The sequence below is a fragment of the Orycteropus afer genome, unplaced genomic scaffold (assembly GCF_000298275.1).
Source record: "Orycteropus afer afer isolate SDZICR_OR568_19922 unplaced genomic scaffold, OryAfe1.0 scaffold00001, whole genome shotgun sequence".
Lineage (NCBI taxonomy): Eukaryota > Metazoa > Chordata > Mammalia > Tubulidentata > Orycteropodidae > Orycteropus > Orycteropus afer.
This window is the reverse complement of record NW_006921588.1, coordinates 6,674,393-6,678,236: the sequence shown is the minus strand read 5'-3', so window position 1 is coordinate 6,678,236 and position 3,844 is coordinate 6,674,393. Positions and strand designations below refer to the sequence as shown.

Genomic DNA, 3,844 nt, shown 5'->3' with positions numbered 1-3,844 from the left:
TCAAACCCACCAGCCACTCCTTGGAAGGAAGGTTGGGCAATCTACTTCCGTAGTGATACCACCTCGGAAACCCAAGGAGGGGTCGCTATGAGTCGAGTCTGACTCGACGGCACATAACAACAACAACAACAACAATATTCAAATTAATGAATAAACTGTAGTTAAAAGTGTGTATGTACATTTTTCTTGTTTTATTTTTTTTTGTTTGCTGCCAAGCATTTAAACGCTATCTTAGGATATTCCCAGTCAAAGTGTCTTGGTTGGGGTTAGAAGCCACAAAGGTCAGACACTGGCTTTTCCAGCCTCTCTTGCAGTGGGGGTTTGTGCATGTGACCTACATTTGGCAAATCAGAGACAAACATTGTATTAATTTACCATAACAAAGTACCATAAATTGGATGACTTAAAACCACAGAAAGTTATTCTCTTACAGTTTAGGGGGCTAAAAGTCAAAAAGTCAGGTGTCAGCAGTTGCATGCTTCCTCTGTGACTCTGAGCAGAATCATGCCTTGCCTCTTAGCTTCTGGTGGTGGCCCACTAATGGGAATTCTTTGGCTTGTAGATACGTCATTCCAATCACAGCCTCCACCTTTGCATGGCCATCGTCCTTTGTGTGTGTCCTTCTGTCTGCATATTGTGTTCTCCTTTCTGTTCTTACAAGTATACCTGTCAGAGAAGTTTAGGGTTCACTCTAATGATAATGTTAATGAATCACATTGCATTGCAAAGACTCTATTTCTAAATAAGGTTGCATTCACAGGTTCTGGTGGTTAAGATTTCAACCTATCTTTTTTGGGTAACACAAATCAAGCCATAACACATAATAGTTTCAATGCAGAAATAATGTCATTAGATTTCTATTACTACTGTAACAAGTTCTCACAAATATAGTCACTTAAAACAACATAAATCTACTATCTTACATTTCTGGAGATCAGAATTCTAAAATAGGCCACTGGGCTAGCATCAAGGTGTCAGTAAGCCTGCATTCCCCACTAGAGGCTCTGGAAAGAATCTGTCTTCCAGCCATCCCCAAGAGACTGGCCACATTCTTTGGCTTACGGTCAACTTATAACTTAAAACCCAGCAAGAGTCAGTTGAGTCCTTCTCACATTACATCACCTGAAACTGACTCTCCTTTCTCCCTCTATCACTTATCAGGACCTCTGTGATTCCAATAGGACCACCTGGATAATAACAAATAATCTCTCCATTTTAACAGCAGCTGATTAGCAACCTTAATTCCATTGGTAACCTTAATTCTTCCTTGCCATGTGTTTTGGTTCTCTAGTGCCACTCTGACAGAAAATACCACAAATGGCTGGCTTTGACAAACAAGGATTTTTTTTCTCTTACACTTTAGGAGGCTAGAAGTCCAAGTTCAAAGTACCAGCTCTAGGGGCTTGGTGAAGCCCCTCAACCTTGGGCTTCAGCTCTGTCTCTTGCTCCTAGCCCCTGAAACTAGAGGCTTCTCTTAACTCAGGCAGCTCCTGGATGCTGAGGCTGACAAACTCAAAGTCAATAAATACAATGACACAGTCCTAAGATTAGGAAACAATATGGCAGGCCTCTAGTTCAAGTCCAAAGACAGTTCCAAGATTAGCAGGAAACAAGGCAGGCTGCTGAATGAAGACTCAGTGACAAGCAGGGTCTAAGCATGCCAAAAAGCTCAGAGACCTTTCTCAATGCTTCTTCTTATACACTGGAAGCAGACCACACCCCTAAGGCAGCTACTCAGCTGCTCCAGTAGATTCTATCATGTAGTTGGTTACCAGTCTCATCATGGGGAATAACTACATCCAGCTGTCCAGCCACTCAAAACCAGCCCCAGCCAAGTTGACACATAACTTTTACTGCCACACCAAGTAACATAACCTTCTTACAGGTTCTGGATATTAGGACATGAACTTATTTGTGGGACAATTTTTCTACCTATAATGCCTACAGTAGTGATTCAAAGAAACAAGGAGAATAGAGAACACTTTTTGTGGTGTTCATAGCTTTAGTAGGGGTAGCAATAGCTAGATTTCAAAAAATAATAGGTCAGTAGTGCCTGAAATGGGAGCTCTGGTAGCATAGTGCCTAAGGCACTTGGCTGCTAATCAGAAAGCTGGTGGTTCAAACCCACCAGCCACTCCTCAGAAGGAAGATGGGGCAATCTACTTCCATAGTGATACTGCCTCAGAAACGCAAGGAGGGGTCGCTGTGAGTCAGTCCGACTCAACAGCACATAACAACAACAACAAGTGCCAGAAAAAACACTTAGTGTCTTGTGGTAATGATGACTTCACTAGGCTAATTCTGGGACATCATTTTGAAGGGGGCTCTGAATCTGCAGTGTTCCCTTCACTTCATTTGATGAACTTGTGTTCTGTAGGTTTCTTTGTATTTCTCTGAGCTTCAAATAATATCCACAAACTACATTTGTACTTCAATGAGCAAAAGTTGTTTTAGTGTATTTGCAATTAGTCTAGTAATTGGCAACCATATGATAATAGGCAGCAGACACTCAAAAGATGGAAAGAATCAAGGGTCAAATCTTTGTACCAGTTATGAGTAAAAAGTTGAGACAGAATATCCAGTTTGTATCTAGGTATGAAAAATTTGACATTTCTTGGAAAAAGTGATCACCTGTAAAAGGATTTATCATCTATGGTAATCTGGAATGATTTGCACTGTATAGTAAACTCTTAGGAAGATCTATAACAAAAAGGATATTTAAATGTTGTGTGGATTCTAGGATTTCATGAGGGTTGCTCCTTCTACTATTAATAGTCAGAAAGAATAACCAGATCACATTCTTAAGTTTTTTTTCAAGATGCAAAAAGAAAGCTATGGCCTTTCTCTGAAGGTGTTAAAATATATACTTAAATATGAATAAATATAAAAAATGCTTATCTTTTTGGCTACGGATTTGAGTAACCAAAAAGCAAATATAAATTATTACTTTGCAGATCACCAAACTTCAACATAAGTTTAAGTGGCTTTTTGAACTCTCCAATTAACAGCTATATAATTGAGAAATTGTTGTTTCTGCTAGGTGCCTCGAGTCAGTTCCAACTCAACAATCCTGCATATGACAGAACAAAACACCACCCAGTATTGTACCATCCTCAAAATCTTTGTTATGCTTGCTCACACTCTTGCAGCTACTGTGTCAATCCATCTCCTTGAAGACCTTTCTCTTTTTCACTGACTCTCTACTTTAGGAAGTATGATATCTTTTTCCAGGGATTAGTTCCTGCTGATAACATGCCCAAAATACATCAGATGAAGTCTCACTATCCGTGCTTATTAAGAGTATTCTGGGTATACTTCTGCCCAAATAGAATTGCTTATTCTTCTGGAAGTCTATGGTTTATTCAATATCCTTAGCCAACACCATAATTCAAAGCATCAGTTCTTTGGACTTCCTTAATCATTGTGAAGTGTTCACGTGCATATGAGGTGACTGAAAATATCATGGCTTGTGTCAAGTGTACTTTAGTCCTCAAAATGGTATCTGTGCTTTTTAACACTTTAAAGAGGTCTTTTGCAGCTAATTTGCTCAATGCAATATGTTGTTTGATTTCTTTACTGCTGCTTCCAGGAGTGTTGATTGTGGATCCGAGTAAAAATGAAATTCTTGACTTCAATCTTTCATCTGTTTATCATAATGTTGCTTATTGGTCCAATTGTGAGGATTTTGGTGTTCTTTATGTTCAGGCATGGGAGCTCTGGCGGCGTAGTGCCTAAGACACTTGACTGCTAACCAGGAGGCTGGCGGTTCAAACCCACCAGCCACTCCTCAGAAGGAAGATGGGGCAATCTACTTCCATAGTGATACTGCCTCAGAAACCCAAGG

The 3,844-nt window shown here is 39.9% G+C and overlaps 1 protein-coding gene across 1 annotated transcript in view; it reads left to right on the top strand.

The window, feature by feature from the left end:
- The window catches only part of COL3A1 (collagen type III alpha 1 chain), a 52,411-nt gene that overhangs the window by 40,692 nt on the left and 7,875 nt on the right, over positions 1–3,844 (top strand). The gene's annotated exons all lie outside the window — the stretch shown is intronic.